Source organism: Ictidomys tridecemlineatus, chromosome 8 (genome assembly GCF_052094955.1).
Source record: "Ictidomys tridecemlineatus isolate mIctTri1 chromosome 8, mIctTri1.hap1, whole genome shotgun sequence".
NCBI classification, from domain to species: domain Eukaryota; kingdom Metazoa; phylum Chordata; class Mammalia; order Rodentia; family Sciuridae; genus Ictidomys; species Ictidomys tridecemlineatus.
In genome coordinates, this window is record NC_135484.1 from 81,461,742 (window position 1) to 81,483,638 (window position 21,897).

Genomic DNA, 21,897 nt, shown 5'->3' on the forward strand with positions numbered 1-21,897 from the left:
TAGTTGTTCCATGGATTTGCCAAGCTTATTCCTAAGTAAAGTGCTTTGCACAAACTATTCCTTCTGCTTGGTGTGAACTTGCTCAGATCACTGCATGTTATCTCTTCACTATCTAAAAATCTTTTTTTTAAGTCTAATATTTCCCACAATTCTATCTTAAACATTCCATATAAAACATCCCCATTTCTTTCTTGACCTGCTTTGTTCCTCTCTTTTTATTCATTGTTTGCCTTCTATTATAAAATTGCAGCAACATTAATCAAGAATTATCCTATGGTATGAGTCATTGTGCCCTCATTGTGTCTTTCATAAACATTTATTTTGGGCACCAAATAGGTGTGAGAACCATACCCATATTGGCTGCAATTTATCTGATTCTGAGTATGAAAAAGTTAAACAACATCACTCAAAGACTTATTTAGACATAGGTATATTTGATCTTCATCTACTGAAAGATAAATTGAGCACCGATGTGAGTTTTGGGTGCTACTCTAGAAACCTGGAAGATAGGGGTAAGCCAACAGACATGATCCCTAATTTTCAGAGCTAATGAAGTTGTTCATATTGAGATATCACAACTTTTGATTCAGAGAGGAAATCTATGTTTATCATGTACCTGAATAAGAAGAAATCATTCCTACTTTAAAAATTAGACTTTTTCATTGCAATAACCTCTAAGTGATACAGAGTCAGAAATAGGTCTGAAATATGTGTCCAGTGATAGAAATGTGTCAGAACTCAGTAAACACTTGTAAAAGTTAATCCATGAGAAATATATTAGTAGCACCCATTAAGTAGCATGTATTTGGAAAAGAATAACCACAAGTTCTGTGCAGAAGAGCCCCAAAGCCTCAAAAGAGAGACTTCCTAGACTTTGTATGAATGAATAAACAGAATTAATTAATCCTTCAAGTATACCCTAATATTCTGCCTTAGTAACTATGTTGAATGATATATCTCTTTTATCCATGCATGTTTACACATGTGTCTGACTTCCCAGACACATCAAAGATATAGGGTATGCTTCATTCTCTTCTGCCTCTTCCATGTATCTTGCATGGTTTCTAAAACATACACAAGAGGTGCTTAATAAAAACAAACTACTAGGTGGATAAACAAATAATGAAAAAACTGCCTGAAATCTTAAAGAGTATGCTATTATAAAATATTACAGTGGTTCAGAAGAGAAAATGTTTGTGGAAATCATTTATGATTTAATTTTCCTTTTACTTTACAGAGAGGGGGGGGGAGGCAGGTGCATTCTTGAGCCTGCATACTACAAAACTGATTAGATAATAAGTCTTTAGTAAATTCTTGCTGACTCTGGACTATTTACTTTTCTTCTTTTGTTTTCTTTTTCATATTTATAGCAGTTTACATTTATAAATAGTATAAGTAAACCTTTTAAAGGCTGTAACTACAAATGTACCCAGACAAAATATATTGCTAATAAAAATAATGTTGTTAAAATAGTTAAATACTGAAGACTAGATGGATAGTGTTTTTTAAAGGACATTTTCTCCTGAAATAAACTTATTCTTTCTGGATTCAACTATTTGGCCTGTGTGTTAGTCAGCTTTTCATCACTGGGACCAAAATACCTGAAAAGAAAAACTTAGAGAAGGAAAAGTTTATTTTGGGCTCATGGTTTCAGAGGTCTTAACTTAGCTGACTTCATCACCCTAAGGAGGAAGGAAGGCAGAACATTATGGTGGGAGGGTGTAGCAGAGGAAGGCTACTCAGCTCTTGGCAGCCTGAAAGCAAATATATTATAATTCCCAAGGACATATCTTTAGTTACCTACTTCCCACCTACCTACTGTTTCAGTCAGCTTTTTTGCTACTGTGACTAAAGGATATGACTAGTTCAACTGTAGGGGAGGAAAAGTTTATTTGAGAGCTCACTTTCTCAGTGGTCTTAGTCTAGAGAAGACCGACTCCATTTCTGGGCCTCAAGGTGAGGCAGAACATCATGGCAGAGTGTGTGGCAGAGGGAAGCAGTTCCCATGATGAAGAAGCAGAGAGAGAGACTCCAGCGCCAGGTAAAAAATATATACCCCATAGCCATGCCCCAATTAACCACTTCCTCCCGCCACACCAGGGATCAATACACTGATTAGGTTAAGATTCTCACAATCCAATCATTTCTCCTCTGAATCTTTTTATGGTCTTATACATGAGCTTTTGAGAGACACCTCATTTCCAAGCCATAACACCTACTAATGAGATAATGACAAAGAGCAGGTAGTCAGTTAAATGATAGATTATACAGTTGGGAAGGTGGGAGCTAACTCAAAGCAAAGGACATAAAATGCTAACACCTCTAGAGCACTTCTCCCCATCTCAACCAGTTACCAATGTTACCTATAGGGAATTGTAACCAGGGAATTGCTACTCTCAACACAAATAGTTGCTAATGAGCACCTCTGGGCGGCTCTTTTTCTGCCTTTTGGGCAGGTGTGGAGGATAGAGAGTGTACACCCTGGGAGGCTTCTGCCTTTTCATCATGTAGGCAAGATAAGAAGAGGAAGGGGCATGAGAAGAAAGGAAACCTGAAATCTATATAGGGGCAAGACACACCCCCTCCCAGGGATCTAGTTACTGGGTCCTATTCTCCTGTCTATTTTTGTTCCAGCCCTAAAATAAAACTTGATTTCTACTCTTGCCTCAGCATTTTTCAGGTGTTTAATACTCAACATTGGGGGAATGAGGACCAATCCTGATTCCCAAGACTGGCATCACATTACCATCAAGTAATCCATTCAAATTATTTACCCAGAGGATCTAAGATGGTGGATCATTCTGTGTCACTCCGTGACCTGAGATTCTACTAGAGGGAATACTATTTCTCTGTAAGTACTGACCCTGAGGCCTGGAGACCTGAGCTGGCCTGGCAGTGGGGATTCCTGGGCAGAAGCAGCAGTTGGATGGGAAGGGAAGCAGGAAAGACATTAAAATCCAACAAAAACAGTGCTTGTATTTTCCTTCAAGAATTTTTCTTCTCTCTCTCTTTTTTCCTTTTCTCTTTCTTTCTTCTCCTGCCTCACATCCCTAACATATGTGAAACCAAATATTTTTTATGAATTAGGTTATTGAGGACTGGAAGGTGCTAAATAGTATATTACAGTCGTGTTGTATATTCTTTTATCTCCTATTTTTCCATTTTTATTTTTCTAAAATTTTGTTTGTATTTGTACTCTATTATTCTTCCCACTTACTTGTCTCCCCAAAATCACTTTCTCTCTTTTCTCCTGCTATTAGCCACCTTCTTTAGATCCCTCTTTCATGCTTCCTAAGATCAATAACTCTATATCCTCACCTCCTACCTCCTTAACATCTCATCCTATACCCCACTCCTAGTTCTCTCTTTGTCCATCATCAGAAACTGTAGATCATTTTGCAAACCTACTGTTTGTATTGTAGGTAATAATTTAACTCATCATTTCTGTACATAGTGACAAAACTGTAAACATCTTAACAGCAGCTACTTGGTTTTAGGCTGTATATTATTTGTATTGGGATATGTTAATATCAGCAGGGATATATATTTCTTTATATATTTCTTTAAGTATATATTCAGGGATATATATTTCTTTCAGCAGGGACATTCTAAGCCTTTTAGGGTAAGAACTGTAACCTCGAATCCTCAGTGGTAGAAGGGAAGACACACAAATAACCTGAATAAACAAAGGAAGAAAGTGCCCCAAACAAACCAAGATGCTACATTAATATAATCCATGGCCAGCACAGCAGAAGGAATGACAGAGAAGGAGTTCAGGATGTACATAATTAAATGTTCTGTGAATTAAAGGATGATATAAGAGAGCAAATACAGGCAGCAAAAAAAATCATTTTGATGAAGAGCTACATAAGCAAATATAGGAAGCAAAAGATTACTTCAACAAGGAGATAGAGGTCCTGTGAAAAACAAAATGAATATCCTTCAAATAAAGGAAATAATAATCCAAATTAAAAACTCAACAGAAAGTGTCACCAATAGATTAGATCACTTGGAAGACAGAATCTCAGATAATGAAAATAAAACATATAATCTTGAAAATAAAATTGACCACACAAGGAAGATGGTAAGAAACCATAAACAGAACATTCAAGAATTATGGGAAAACATTAAAAGACTACATTTAAGAATTATTGGGATAGAGGAAGGCATAGAGTTCCAAACCAGAGGAATAAACAATCTGTTCAATGAAATAACATCAAAAAATTTTCCAAACATGAAGGATGAATTGAAAAATCAAATACAAGAGGTTTACAGGACTCCAAGTGTACAAAATCATAACATATCTACACCGAGGCATATTATAATGAAAATGTGTAGCATATAGAATGAGGAGAAAATTTTAAAAGACATAAAAGAAAGGATTCAGATTACATATAGGGGGAAACCAATAAGGATCTCTACAGATTTCTCAACCCAGATCCTGAAAGCTAGGAGACACTGAAATAACATATACCAAACTCTGAATGAAAATGGATGCCAACCAAGAATCTTCTATGCAACAAAATTAAGTATTAGATTTTATGATGAAATAAAAACCTTCTCTGATTAAAAAAAATTAAATGAATTAGCAACTAGAAAGCCTGCACTACTGAACATCCTAGGCAAAATATTCCACGAGGAGGAAATAAAAAACAACAATGAAAATCAGCAAATGGAGGTATATACTGAAGGTAAAACCAATCAAAGGAGAAAAAAGTCAAGTTTAATACCAAAAATAAACAAAAATGCCTGGGAATACAGATCATGTCTCAACAATAATCCTGAATATTAATGGCATAAACTCATGAATCAAAAACATAGACTAGCAGATTGGATTTTTTTTTTTAAAAAAGAGCCCCAACAATATGTTGCCTTCAAGAGACTCATCTCCTAGGAAAAGACATCCACAGACTAAAGGTGAAAGATTGGGGAAAAAACATACCATACACATGGACTGTGGAAACAAGCAGGGGTTTCCTTCCCCAAATCAAATAAAGTACACTTCGAGCCAAAGTTAATCAAAAGGTATAAAGATGGGTATTACATACTGCTTAAGGAACCAAACATCAACAATATATAACAACTACAATTATATATGCCTCAAACAATGGAACATCTACTTTCATCAAACAAACTCTTCTCAATTTCAAGAGTCAAATAGACCACAACACAATAATTCTGGGTGACTTTAAAATATCTCTTTCACCACTGGTTAGATCCTCCAAACAAATAAAAAGAAACTATAGAACTCAATAATATAATCAATAATTTAGACTTCACAAACATATATAGCATATTCATCCATCAACAAGTGAATATACTTTCTTCTCAGCAGCACATGGATCCTTCTCTAAAATAGACCATATATTATGCCAAAAAGAAACTCTTAGCAAATACAAAAAAGTAGAGATACTATCCTGAATTCCATCAGATCATAATAGAATGAAACTAGAAATAAATGATAAGATAAAAAAATAAAAGCTACTTTAACACCTGGAGACTAAATAATATGCTATTGAATGAATAATGGATTGCAGAAGACAACATCAAAGAAGAGATAAAAACTTCTTAGAAGTTAATAAGAACACTAATACAATATATCAAAAACTCTGGGACACTATGAAGGCAGGACTAAGAGGAAAGTTCATTGCATGATGTTTGTTCCTTTAAAAGAAGAAAAATAAAGGAAATAAATAATCTAACATTATACCTCAAAGCCCTAGAAATAGAACAAATCAAAACAAAAGCAATAGAAGACAGGAAACTGTGGTGAGCCGTTCCTGCGGACTGTGGTCGCCATTACATGATGGCGCTGGCTCCGTTGTGGTCTGTGAAGGACAACTCCATATCAAAGAGAGTTGGCATGTTCCCAGCTCCTTATCAGAGAAAGTTGGCGTGTCATTTTCTAGCACCCTGTGAGAAGGGTACACGTGGCAGCTTTGCATTGGGGTTCGAGGTGCTTTATTAAGGCTGGGAGGGGCATCCAATTATTATTCCGGGGATTAGAAGAATCATTAGAAGAATATCAAGGGCCTGAATAAACTGCTGAAAGAAGATTCCTGAGTCGCATCTTCCTTGCGGGCAAGGGGGTCGTGACAGGAAACAATTAAAATCGGGGCTGAAATCAATGAAATTGAAACAATAGAAACAATTGAAAAAATTGACAAAATAAGTTGGTTCTTTGAAAAAATAAATAAATTTGATAAAATTTTAGGCATGCTAAGGAAAATAAGGAGAGATAAAATCCAAATTACTAACATCTGTGATGAAAAATGAAACATCACAATGGACACTACAGAAATGCAGACGATAATTAGAAATTATTTTGAAAATTTGTACTCTAATAAAATAGAAAATATTAAAGGCATAAACAAATTTCTGGTCATATGATTTGCCCAAACTGAATCAGGATGATATAAAAAGGTTAAATAAATAGCCATCAGAAGCCTACCAATCAAGAAAAGCCCAGGACCAGATGGATACATAGCTGAGGTCTACAAGATATTCAAAATAGAATTAATATATATATTCCTTAAATTATTCCATGAAATATAAAAGAGGGAACACTTCCAAACACATTCTATGAGACCAATCTCACCCTGATTCCAAAACCAGACAAAGACACATCAAAAAAAGAAAACTTTAGACCAATATCTCTGATGAACATATATGCAAAAATTCTCAATAAAATTCTGGCAAATCAAATACAAAAACATATCAAAAAGAGTGCACCATGATCAACTGGGGTTCATCCCAGGATGCAAGGTTGGTTAAGCCTATGGAAATCAATAAATGTAATTCATCACATCAATAGACTTAAAGGTAAGAATCATATGATCATCTCAATAGATGCAGAAAAAGCATTTGACAACATACAGCACCCTTCATGTTCAAAAGACTAGAAAAACTAGGAATAACAAGAACATATTTCATCATTGTAAAAGCTATCTTTGCTCTGCCCAAGGACAACAACACTCAAAAAGGAGAAAAATTGAAAGCATTCCCTCTAAAAACTGGAAAAATACAGGGATGCCCTTTTTCATCACTTCAATTCAACATAGTTCCTGAAACACTGGCCAGAGCAATTAGAGAGATGAAAGAAATTAAAGGCATACACATAGGAAAAAAATAACTCAAATTAGGACTATTTGCCAATGATCTGAATCTATACCTAGAAGACTCAAACAATTTCACCAGAAAACTTCTAGAACTAGTAAATGAATTCAGCAAAGTAGTAGGATATAAAATCAACACCCATAAATTAAAGGCATTTCTGTATATCCGCGACAAATTCTCTGAAATGGAAATGAGGAAAACTACCCCATTTACAATAGCCTCAAAAAAATTATAAAATACCTGGGAATCAACTTAATGAAAGAGGTGAAAGACCTCTACAACAAAAACTACAGAACACTAAAAAAAAAATTAAAGAAGACATTAGAAGATGGAAAGATCTTCCTTGTTCTTGGATAGGCAGAATTAATATTGTCAAAATGATCTTACTACCAAAAGCAGTAATGCAGATTTAATGTGATTCCAATCAAAATCCCAATGACATTCCACATAGAAATAGAAAAAGCAGTCATGAAATTCATCTGGAAAAATAAGAGACCCAGAATATCCAAAGCAATCCTTAGCAGGAAGAATAAAGCAAGTGCATCACTTTCTATACCAGATTTTAAACTATACTACAGAGCAATAGTATCAAAAGGACCATGGATTGGTACCAAAATCCACTTATATACCAATGGTTCTGAATAGAGGACACAGAGACGAACCCACATAAATGCAGTTGTCTCATATTAGACATAGGCACCGAAAATAGACATTGGAAAAAAGATAGCCTCTTAAACAAATGGTGCTCAGAAAACTGGAAATTGATATGTAGCAAAATGAAAATAATTCCCTATCTCTCACCATGCAAAAAACTCAAATCAAAGTGCATCAATGACCTAAGAATTAGACCAGAGACCCTGTGCCTAATAGAAGAAAAAGTAGGCCCAAATCTTCATCATGTTGGATTAGGTCTTTATTTCCTTAACAAGATTCCTTTAGCACAAGAAATAAAATCAAGAATCAATAAATGGAATGGATTCAAACTGAAAACTTTCTTTTCAGCAAAAGAAACAATCAGTGAGGAGAAAAGAGAGCCTTCAGTATGGAAGTATATTTTTATCACATGCACATAAGATAGAGCACTAATCTCTAGGATATACAAAGAACTCAAAATACAACAAAAAACCCCAAATAACCCAATCAATAAATGGGCTAAAGAACTGAACACACACTTTTCAGAAGATGAAATACAATCAATCAACAAATATATTTTTAAAAATGTCAACATCTCTAGCAAGTAGAGAAATGCAAATCAAAAACTACTCTAAGATTTCATCTTAGTCCAGTCAGAATGGCAGCTATTAAGAATACAAACAATAAGTGTTAGTGAGGATGTGGGGAAAAGACACACTCATACATTACTGGTGAGACTGCAAATTGGTGCAACTACTCTTGAAAGCAATATGGAGAGTCCTCGAAAAACATGGTGTGGAATCACCATTTGACCCAGCTATCCCACTCCTCAGTTTATACCCAAAGGTCTTAAAAACTGCATACCACAGTGACACAGCCTCATAAATGTTTATAGCAGCATAATTTATAATAGTCAAATTGTGGAACCAACTTTGATGCCCTTAAGAAGATGAATGAAGAAACTGTGGTATATATACACAATGGAATATTACTCACCAATAAAAGAGAATAAAATTATGGCATTTGCTGATAAATGGATGGAGTTGGAGAATATGATGTTAAGTGTAGTTAGCCAATCTCCCAAACCCAAAGGCCAAATGTATTCTCTGATATGTCAATGCTGATCCATAATGGGGGTGAGGGAGAACATGGGTGAAATAGAGACACTTTAGATAGGGCAAAGGGAAGGAAGGGAATGGGAGGGGGCATTGAGGTAGGAAAGATGGTGTAATGAGATGGACATCATTACCCTAAGTACATTATGAAGACATGTATGGTGTGACTCTACTTTGTTTACAATCAGAAACATGAAAAATTGTGTTCCATATGTATACTATGAATTTAAATGTATTATGCTGTCATGTATAACAAATCAGAATAAATAAATTTAAAATTAAAAAAAAAAATTAACCCTATAATGAATTATTCAACTGATTAGGTTATAGCTTCATTTGTAAATTGCCTCACATTCAAGTTTTTGTGAGTACACTTCAAATCCAAACCGTATAGCCTGACAGAAGAAGAAATACAGAATGCAAAGATAATGAAATATGTTTTTTGTTTCCTTAAAGGCAGTATTCTTGTCACAGAAAAATTGTTTGCAAGTTCTATCAATCTAAAAGGTAATAGTACCATCAGAAATATAGATATCGTCATTTTTTAGTTTTAATGGAGGCTAGGTTAAATTTTGTTTATTAGTATGATTTCTTTATGTAAAATACCTTAATATTTTTAAAAAACTACAATAATTGATTTGCCACACTGTTCTCTTTCAAGTAGATCAATGATTTTTATATGCCATGAGAAAATTTGCCATAATAATGTTTAATAATACAGTCCAAACCATAAATGTTTAACTTGAAGAATGGACTTTGTGAATTATGACTTGATAAAAATTGCTCCCAGGGCACAAAAAAACCAAATCTATTCACAGGCTACTGAAGCATCTTGGGTTTTTGCTTCCAAACAATAGAATATTCTGCATTTGAACACATGACTGCTTCAGTCACCAACTTTGCATCTTTCTCCCTAAGGAGATTGTCCTCAGGGATAGCATTTGCCTTAGGTAAGAGAGATCTAGATAGGAGGAGTGGAAACAAGACACAGGAACATGCAGCTTCAGTTATGTGACCCAGAGTGTAAAAAGCACTGGAAGTAAAATTGAATTTGATTGAGCAGAAGATAATGAAATCTGTGAGTTTCCAGTTGAGAAGGGATTTGTTCTGCCCTTTCATTTATAACTGCAATTATGAAAGCATTATCACAAACAAAAGGAAATTATCTTCAATAATCATACCTTCTGGAGAAAAGTATCAGAACTTACTGAGTTCAGGAAATAAAGAGGCAGTTATGAAAGGATATTGCCAACACTGGGGTGATAGACACATGATCTTTGCTTGAAAAGAACAAAGTTGAATAAAGTTTTCAAATGGTTTCAAAACCAAAGAAAGTAAAAATGAAACTAATTCTGATATTAGGATGAATTTTATGTAAAATAAACAGAACAATTAAACAGATTTGTTTTCCAAAATCAAATAATTAGGAACAAAGTTCAGTGACATATGTGGCAACTTTTGAAGTAAACACACTAGGGCAATTCTTCAAATAAGACATGACATGTGGTAGAGTGACATGAACTGAATCTCTGAGATTTGGTTTTAGACACGATTGCAAATAATCTCAGCTAACCTGGTCTGAATGCTAAGGACACATATTGAGGAGCTTTCCATGGTAATTAATAAAATGTTCACAATTATGTCTTCCCTAAGCTAAGTTGGTGGTGCTCCTCATTCTGACCATCTCACATTGACATCCACACAAGAATCTAAAAGATCCTCTTGTGAAAAACATCCTAATTCAAGGCAATGAGGAATCCACATGGTCTGTCTTTTCTCTCTTCATACTACTGTGATACATCTGCCTGAGCAGATCCAAGACTTTTTTTCTTCATGAGAGATATATAACTGAAGTAATTACCCACAACTAACAGGATTTCAGAAACTATTGTATCTCTTAGTGCTAGTTCCCTCAAAATACTTATATATTACTATTTCCCGAAGGTACAAAAGGTCATTCCTCTGAGCAGTCCTGAGTCCCTGAACTGGCTTGTCATGCTCAGGACAACAAACAGGTTCAGGGACCACAGTTTCAAGGTGAGCTCTACAGAAAGACACCAGCTTTGGGAACCTGATGCCAGAAGGAATGTCCTGAACTTCTTACCTTTTTTGGGGGGGGGGGCTGAGGAAATGGGTTCTCTGATTTAATGTCCAGATGTAATCATATCTTCCCTGGAGGTTAATTCCATTCCTTTTGCTGGCAAAAATACATGATCAGATGATACCATTAGTCTTTAAAAAATAATAGCAACAACTGAAGCATTTTCCTAAATAAAAAACGGTAAATAATGAGAGGTGGGAGTCCTTGCCAAAAGCATGGTACTAGCAAATGTGATTGGCACTTCTTTGAAATAAATATATAGACATGATTTTCCTTCTTGTTTTTTGGTGCCTTTCATGCTATTTTTTTAAGAAAACCTGTAGGCAGATAGGAGTAGCCAGCACCAGGAGTTTGCCTAAGTTGAAGAAAGTAAAACTCTAATGATATAGCCTACCTACCATTAATACTGGTGCTGAGGATCAGGTTTGAGTTCATTCTCCCGGTGTTGACAATTGAACACCTGCCCAGGCAAAGTTTTATTTAAAGGATGTAACAGAGTAACGGGGACACAGGGTCCTCCACAGAGGAGAGTGCCTAAATTGTTACCCAAGGGAGTGGGAGGGTGACCTGCCTCTTCTGTAGATTTCAGATTTCCTTTGTTCTCATGCCCCCTCCTCCCATTCTGCCTATGTGACCCAAAAGGTAGAGTTATCCAAGGATGGGAATGAAGCCACCCAGGGATACAGGTATGCAGGGAGCCACCCAGGAGCTACTCATTAACAACTTCTTGCAGGGAAGAACAATTTCCTGGAGGGAGGTGACCTTTGCAAATGGTTGAAGGAGGAGATGTGTCCTGAAGGTATCAGCATTTTATTTTTCTTGAATCAGCCCCCATCTTCCAGACCAAGTTATGCATCACCTATAGTGACTGTCCTTTTGCTAACTGCACCCACATGACCTGGCCAAAGTGATATGAGCTGAAAGAGAGATGGTGAGGAAAATTTCTTAATGGAAAAACAAGACACTTGATAAACGCTCTTTTTACTCCTTCCTCCTTACTCCTAATTATTACTTTAAATGTAAATGTGATGACTGTTTTCTATAGACTATGGAGGTACCATTGGAAAGAACAGGTATTTTAAACTTGATAAACTAGATAATTAGAAGAAATCTAAGTACCTAGGGATATTCTGGGGTGGCCTTACTGTAATTCATGTTGTTTGAGAGAAAAATAACTCACTAATTGTTGTTTAAGCCAATTTTATGTGTTTTCTCTCATATACAATTCCTCAGTAGTATTCCTTACATTAGTAGAAAATTTTCTTTCTTTTTATATTTTATTGTATGTATCTTCATAATTACAAATGTTATTTTGAACACATACAAAATAGTTGAATAAAAAAAGATATCCTAATATCTGAATTGTACATTTAGTTTTGCTTACCATTCATATGTTTGGTCTACATCCTACTGTATTGTGAACATACATAGTAGAAAATAATACATAAATAAATGTATAAATGTTGTTTTTGTTCCAATGTGAGAGTATTGTCTATATGAAAAATTAGAGATGAGCCAAAGTGAGAAAGACCTGAATATGTAGAATGCCTCAGAAAAATTCTATGGAATAGTTTTGTTTAAGCTAATGACATCACTGATAGTTAATATATTCATTGACCTTTATGTTTTTAATACAGATAGATTTAAAATAAGCTGTTTCTTCCAACTACTGTTAGATACCACATTGTACAATTAGTGTAGAAAAGACAAGATAAATGATTGATGATTTCATTTTATTTACCCAGATTTTATTTTAAGAAAATTACTTGGTTTCTTATGACCCTCAGAAGATATCCAGTTTGTTTCAATGAACTTATATGTATATAATTATAAATTTATTAGTTAAAAGGTATTTAGTGAACTGCAACCCAATTACAATTCTGTACTTACATGAAAATTCAAATTGTTCTGTATTTGGCCGCTGGGACTTCCGCAGATTGACATAATGTCCCTTTGATGTTTGCTATGACTCCAGGCTGCTCTGGAATACAACTTTCAGGTTTTCCTTTTACATTTCCTGGCATAGACCTATATTAGCCAGTTATCCCAAATTCTTCTATATTTTACTTTATTTAATGGAAAATTATATTTCAGGAACTCAATTAAAGTGGTCACAGAAAGTTTTCAAAAATGTAACTAATTTATTATAAATTAATTTATATCATCCAATAGTGGTGTTTTCCCTAACAATTACTATGCATTCTGTCCTTTTTTCCCCATAATATCATTATACCTTTTTTCAAACGTACAATAAAAAAGATAAAATATCTACAGTGGATACCCATTAACCTATCCTTTAGAATCTATTATCAATATTTTATGATGCTTATTTCACTGCATATATATTAATGCAATCAACCATAGCTCTCTGTTCATCCATCAACCCTTCACCTACATCTATTTTTAACAGATTTACTGAAAAAAATTTATATAACATAAAATTTCTTCACTATAAACATACAGTTTGATTATAACAATCATACAACTGTAGCTATAATATTTTAACTAACCTTGAAGTGACAATTTTTCCATAACCTCCCCACCAGCCTCTGCGAACATTCCACTTTCTGCTTCTACAAGTTGAATATTTTTTTATAAATCTTTCTGTGCTTGTCTTCTTTTACTTGACATAATTTCCTCCAAGGTAATTTATGTTTTTCAAATTATAAGATTTCTTTCATTAAGGCTGAAGAGTTTCCTATTGTGTACATGTATCCCACATATTCTTTATTATTTCATCATTGATGGATACATAGGTTAATTTCATATCTTGGTTACTGTGGATAACAGTGTAATGCATTTGGAAGTGCAGATATTTCTTCAGAATATATTTAACTTTTTGTTCTATCAATTTATATACTAACCAAGAAATTTATATACTATATAAAAATATTCCCTGCTTTTTATAGTCCTTGGCATCACTTACCATTTTCTTTTTGACAGTAGCTATTATACAGATGTGAGATAATGTCTGATTGTGGTTTCAATTTCTATTTCTTTCATGATACTGAGCCTTTATTCATATACATGTTCTTCACTTGTATGTATTCTTCTGGGAAATATCTGTGTCCTTTGCATATTTTAAAATTGGACTATTTGTTTTCTTATTGTTGATTTAATTATACATTTTGGATATTAATCCTTCATCATATGGATGGTTGGCAAGTATTTTCTCTCACTCTAGAGGTTGTCTCTTTATTTTGTTAACTGTTTTTATTGTTGTAAATTAAGCCTTTTAGTTTGACATATTCCATTGGCCTATGTTTTACTCTTATTACCTGTGCTTTTGGAACCCTATTGAAAAAGTTGTAACCCAAAAAATATCTTGAAGTTTTTCACCCTACAATTTCTTCTATTTGTTTTATGGTGTCAAGCCATATGCTTAAGTCTTTAGTCCATTCTGAACAGTTTTATTCTCAAAAACAGTTCCATCACACCAGAAAATTTTCATATACATGTTACGTTCTACACAAAATAAAATATTTTGAATGATCATTATCTGTTATCACATATTTTCCTAAACATCATCATCTACTAAACTGTTTTCTGTAATGAGATGAGAATCCATCTAATAAATTTGTTACAGTTTTATCAAATGATAGAAAAGCTTAGTTTTTTTCTTTATAGGGAAAATGAAGTTTACCATACATATTATCTTTTAATTAATAGTCTTAAAAAGAAAAATATTTCTTTCATTACTTTTCTGGTTTTTAGATATATTTTCAATGAATTGCCTAAAGAACAAAATTCCTGGAAAGTAAGGTTTCATAATTGTTTTATGAATTTAAGTCATGCTATTCTCTAAGTCTCTAAATATTATCTGACACAATGTATTTTAAATAAATATTTATGGGTTGGACAATCAATTCCCAACAAATATTTGTTGGTGAACTTGAAATATTCTTCCTCATAATTATAATTCTTGTACTTTTAAGTTTAAAGGTATACGAAGAGTATGTTTTTCATCACCATATAGATTCTCCTCAAGTCAGTAGACTGAGTGTAATGGTGTCAATAAATAAAGTGAATATTTAATTTAGGTTATAGACATATATTTTTATATTATAAGATATATTATTACCTATTTTCTGTTAACTTAAACATGATAAAATCTTCAGATATAACATATCCACTATATTCCATTTGATATTATAAATAGTTGTTTAAGAAAAATTGCTCTTGTCATATATCAAAGGGTCATTTTGAAGATTAATTTTCATTAGAGAGAATGTTTCATGTGTCCTTCAAGCTCCTGAGAGTTCAAATAGGAAATGTACTTTAGGCACATGGATCTGCTCATTGACTTCTATGGATTCATTGCTATTTATAGCTGTTTATAAGGTATTAATGCAGATAGATGGGCTTAAATAAGAGGAACCAGAAGCACTGTTCGCAAAGGCTCTTGCTATTTTAAACTTAGATAATGTGGGCAGTGATTCTAATTACAAGGAAAATATATTTAATTTGTTATAAGTATCATAGTATTTAAATTCTGTAACATGTCCACTTAAAAATAGACAGTATTTATAAATAACCAGATGTAACACCTCATTTATTTCCCTTAAATATAAGTCCTTCTTTGACTCTAGAGTACTTATATCAAACATTATTTTAAGATCAATTTTATTTTTTTTTTCAAAAATGTACAGTTTAGAGGAAAATCAAACTCTTTCCATCTAATATGACTTAAGAATACATTTTATCTATCCCATAAAGTTATTAAAATAATTGATGTCATTCTGCACTTCACAAATAACAGTACAAATGCATTCTCAATTATTTTCACTCGGACATTATTTGTGTGGTGTTAATGTGCAGCCTTTCCTGTCAGGTACAGAATGGAAGCAAGTCTCTGAAGGTGATTCCATAGCATCCCATTTCTGGTGGTTCAGAAAAATTGTTTCAAAGTAAAATAATTATCTGAAAAAGAGTACTTGGATGGTAATTTCCCATTAAATACATGAAGTTTTAATGAAGACAGTGATTTTTTTCAGAAAGTGTAGATTTGTTAACTGGTTCTAATTTATATATTTCTATATAATCATAATATTCAATGGTATTGAATGTGAGGCATTATGAAGTTTTAACATATATGTTTGAAATATTGGAATAAAACCAAAGTCATGTAGTCATGAATTGTGTACACATTTTGTTTTTTCTGTTTGTTTTCAACTGTCAACTCTTCTAAGAGGGAAAAAATTATTTAATGATGCATACCAAAGAAAACTATGAAGAGTCTTAAGATATTTTTAACAGTTTTTTTCCAACCACAATGCACATTTTGATGATAAGCATATCAAAATGAAGTCAATTAAGGTGCTTATACATGAATACAACATAGAAGTAAATGAGGTATCAATTAGTGTGAATTTGTGACACTACATGACTATAAGCAATTTGATAAAGCATTTGAAATTACATGTTGCCCTGTTGCAAATATCTACTCATTAAATCATCTTATGAAATAGGAGGTGAGAGGTAGCAGATTTAGTTAATTAATTTAAAAAATATTTTTCAGTGCCCTTTACATTTGGACTAGGTGACCACAGTCTTCTCTTGATAAATTCTGTAAACAAAAATATTGCATCACTTCTTAGAAATAATTATTTTCCACAACTAGAAATTTCAAGATTTAATGATATTCAAACTTTGGACCATAAGTTATAACTTATTTAAAGATTAACATGAAAAAAATTCTTTTGTAGGTGTCAAATGATAAATGCACACCACAGCTATCCATGCACATGTAGAAATTCACCCATTTCCTGAGGTATGCCAGAAATTGTTGTCAGTCCTGAAAAACATGATCTGATCCTTTAGGTGAAGATTTTTTCAGCTCTTTCATTTTAAAGAGATTTATTTCCCTTTGAGACACTTCAGGTTTTGTTATTTATTTATGGTAATTTTCTCTATTTTATTATCCCATGTATTCAGTGCTTACTTCTATTTACTTCTTATGATTTGACTTCTTCTTTTAGATTTATTTATACTTCTTAGATCTTGGACCAAGTCCAATATCCATTTTCAATATTATTTATGTTCACTTGGATTTTTATCCCTATTTGATTGTCTTACATTTCAAAAGTTTCCAAGGTGATCTTGAATAATATATAATTTTTATTTCTTTTCCTTACAGTTGCATTTTATAAGCCTCTGAATATTTAATTCAAATACATTTCTTCTTTAAAGCATATAGGAAAATTCAAATCTGTAAACAAGCCTCTGAAAGTTATGAATAACCTAATTGTACAAGTTTTTGTTTTTCCACAATATGATTTGAGTCATTAATAAATTGTTTTTGACAATACATTATGAAAGATTTCTGAACTATTTTTTGAAGAAAAGCAAACAATTGATAATTTGTCTATTGTCAAGGCAAAAATCTAAGAAGCAGTAAGCAAAATGTGAATCAAATCAAATTTAGAAAGTACTAATACAGATATTTCTTGTAATCAATGAATGGTAGACTACCAAAGGACATTAAGTGTAACACTGTATTGGGTTATTAGTATACATAGCTGTCAGGAGCTGTCCATGGGTTGCATGTATGTCATCACACATAGAAGCCTCGTGGATAGAGACATCTGGTGTCTGGGAATGACCAGTGGATATTTCCTCTGGTCAATTGCCCAGGGACAAGGTGAATCTCTATCCCTCTCTGCCATGGCCCACATAGCACCTGAGATTAATGTGACCTTCCAAGATGTCAATCAATCTTCTGACTGCAAGATATCACAAAGCAAGACTCTGACCTTGAAACCTTATCCTGCCTTTGATGTACCCCCTTAAATAAGCCACCAGAGCCTTCTTTTCTTTGGCTAGCTTCAGAATCCATGTGGACTAGATCTATCAGGGCTTTGCTTTTTGTAAATATATTTTTGAGTATTTGTGTTTTGTTATTCACTAATTATTTGACAAAGTAAGTTTTGGATGGTTTACACCCTCCTGGGAAGGAAGGAGAACCCCCAGTGAGATGTTGGCCTTTTCCCCCCTGCCCCCCCAAACATAGCAATGAAATTCTCACCTAATCTTTAGGTGAAATGTTAAAATTTTAATTTAACTTATTTTGTGGCATAAATAATGTATATTAGGGCAATTAACAGTGACATGCAGCATTTTGTTGTTTTATTTTGTTCAAAGTCTATGTGTACTAGTATGGCACCTAATTACCTCTTGCTCCTTTTCTGAGGAAAACACAGATTCAGGTCTGTTTGAATAAACATCATTCTCATTTGTATTCTCTCATTGAAGGGAAGGAAGATGGCAAGATTCCATCACCTTAGGCCAGCTAATTTCACCTTTAATATTTCCATCTGTAATAACTTCCTTACCTATTCTCATAACATATATCATTTAAATAATTTCTACTACCTATTACTGAATAAATTCTAATCCAAAAATTAAGTCAGAAGAAATTGAATTCTTCCTCTCTGCTGCAACATCAGCCACTAGTTCACTTAGCTCCTGGGATTCTGGGATTTGCCTGAAACCTGCTTTCTTGCTTATCTCTTCCCTCTCATTAAGGTTTTAGTAAGCATTGTTGGTGGTGGGGGTGGTGTCTCTACTTACAAAGGAATCAAGCCACACATATTTTAGTACTCAAGTATCCTTGCCAACTAGGTCATAAATTGGGCCTGCTGCTGAATTTCTTTGAGCACATTTCTCCAACAGGTGTTCATGTATTTTACAATCTATGTGACCTCATTCAAATGTTGACCAAGGTCTACAACATAAAATTAGAGATTCCAGGTTCATACCATTGCCAAATTCAGTTGATACTTCTGGATTTTCTTTTAAGGCAGCATTATTTTTTCCCCTGATCTAAGTGTATTCTCATCAGCTTAAAGCCTGACAGAGACATTTAAGCCTGACAGAGACATCTTGCTGTTTCTCAAACAAGTTATCTTAGGACATTAATAGAATTGCAAAGATCTCTGCAAAGCCTAGTTTGCCATAAAAGATACCAAAATAACTGATTAGAATGAGAATCTCATTAAAGAGCTGCTTTTTTCATTTTTCTACCAAAAAAAAATTCAATTTATGAAGTTTCCTATTAGTATTGTGCAGTAGAAAACATTACTGAAAGCAAAATAATAGAAACTAGGCAAGGTACTAAGTATCCACTCACAGAAAGCACTACAACTCACTGTTCCACAAGCCAAATGCCTTCCTTCATGAACATTGCTCTTTCCTCTGCTACTTTTTTTATTCCAAGATATTCATGGGAAGTCTCTTCATGGGAGGTCCCTTCTCATCTTCTCTTAGCTCAATGTCTGCCTTCTTCATGAAGCCCTCTTTATCATCCTATAGTACTGTGTCTCATCACTATTTGTTCTACTGACCCATTTTTCCAAAAAAGATTTTAGTACTATTCTTAATTATCTTATTTGTGCTTATATTCATTGCTAGTTTCTCACCACCAAAATTAAAGATTCCTTTAGGGTACAAAATGTTTCCAAATGTGTTATGAAATTCTCTGATGAATTTCCAGATGTTCAATAAGTACTTATTGAATCAATGAAAGAGAATAGCAATAAACTATGGATGTGTCATTGCCCTTAAATGACAGCAGTGCAAATCTCATGGTTCTACATTAACTGTGACACCCATCTCAATTTTTTAAAACAAAGAGGTGCTCAGTTGATTTGTTAAATTACTGAATGGGTGAATGAATTCATTTGTTATTTGTGAAAAAGTATTGCAGTGTACCAATTGGGATTTTCAGATAACTTTTATATCTGCTAACATAATCATAGATAAAACCTGTATTGAATACAATTCATCTTAAGTAAATGTTTAAAATTACTCATAACCTTATTATTTAAATATTTATTAAAAGATTTTTGTCTATCTTCAATTTCTGTAGGACAACGTATAGAAGGAAAGCAAATATGAAGGATTGGTTAATATAATTACCTAGCCAAATTAGTCAGTAAATGCCCATCATCCGAATGCTGGTTTAAGAAGTGATCCAGGATCTTTAGAATTTTCATCAGATACCAAGATCCCACCACCAAGTCACCACTGTTTCTTAGAAGGCAACCTCAGGCCTTATATTATGAAGTCTATATCCATGCAACCTAAGTATCAGTATACCACTATACTCTTGGGTTCCTTAATCTCACTTAAGTTTTTCCCCATTTAATTGTTGTTTTCTCTTGTATACCCTGTCTGATCCATCACTATCCTGCCATATGCACCATCCCAATGAAGTGTATGCTCAGTAATTACTGCATGAAGTAGATGACTAAATCACAGGTGTAGGTTCAGATACAATGTATTGTCCTCATGTTTACATCAGCAATTGGGGGAATTTGCTCTTCGCTCCTTGATAAGCTGCATCTTAACAAGAGCAGAGTTTTCCCCTCTGTTTTCTCTTCCCTCTTTCTAATAATTTTGTATATATACTCTTATTTTCTTAATTCTTATGCTTAGCACTACATGTTCTAGTTTATTATTATTATTGTTGTTATGGCTATTATCATTGTTATTTTCTTTGTTGAGGATAGAACTATAATTAAGCTATCTTTTTCCACATGAATGGCTTCCTTTAGTGTTTTTGAGCTATAAGATTAAAGTTATGTTTCCTTTACATTCCAAGATAACTGAGAGTGAGGACACCTATTTCCAAAAGACTTTCAAATATACAATTCTAAGACTAGGATCTTTCCTCTTCTAATCCACCTTAGAATAGCTGAGAAAGTGAAACTTTAATGTAAAGGCAACAGCTTGATTTCTTTCAAAATGCTCTGTAGGTAAGGTGGTAGAGGGAACCAGAGAAACTGTAAGCTACAAAAGAACAGATTGACTGGGTGAAAATTGGTAGTTTTAAACGGATAATAAGTGGCTGTTAAAAAAAATCAATTTTCATGAATGAGCTAAAAGGGTTGACTATGGAAACAAATAATTAGAATGGCAACTCTAATCAGCTGCTTCCAGCAGGTTATAAAAATAATTATATTACCATATCATGACTGCCAGAGAAAAGCCACATGCTGTAGATGAATAATGAAGTTCACTGACTTTTGAAAGTAGTTTGGATGTCTTTTGATTTTTTTGAAAGAAATTTTCTTCCTTCCTTTCTTCTTTCCTTCCACCATTTATTCCCTCTTTTCTTCTCTCTTTCCTTCTGTCCTTCTTCCCTCCTTCCTTTCCCTTCCCTCCCTTCCCCTCTCTTCTTTTTTTCTTGAACGGGGACAAAAAACAAGATGTTGAAAAGCAACCAGTATGAAAGAAATGAATAAAAGCTCTTTTACTGGGTACTCCATTACACCTTAAATTAGAAGATAATAAAACCATGGAATCCTGAAGTTGCCAGTGTAACTAATGAATAACTGTCATTATTTTTATTTTCTGTTATAATGAAATATAAGAAGCACATCTGTTATGTTTTCATGGAGACATCACCCCCAATTATCCCGTTTTTTGACAGAGGTATATCCCCATGATACTGTTCCATGGGACTCTTGACAGAATTTTTTTTCTAGACAGAAAATATGTTGGTGATATTTTGTATTTGTCAGCCTTAATAATTATTTTTAGTAAGTGAAATATGAATATTTCATGCCAACAAATCAGCCTTGAGTAAGGGTTTTCATTATCCTTTTTTCCCTCTTTCCAACATTCCAGCAGTTATTAACCAACCTACTTTACTTTTCCTTATATTCATCCTTTAATCCATCCATCCACCTATTTATCGAGTATAGAAAAAGACCCTCATTGACCTGTAGGCAGGTTCCTATGAGCCCTCTTCTTGACTAGGCCTCAGCCTTGGCCTCATCTTGTGTTTGTCCTTTTTACCCCAGTTTACATCTGTTTACTAAAAATCACCTTACCTTTTACATCTGATTACTTTTGATATCTGAATAAGTTCTTCATCCCCCACATTTGATGTCCAAGTCCTTGGTCTGTCTTTACCAAGAATAGTTTTAG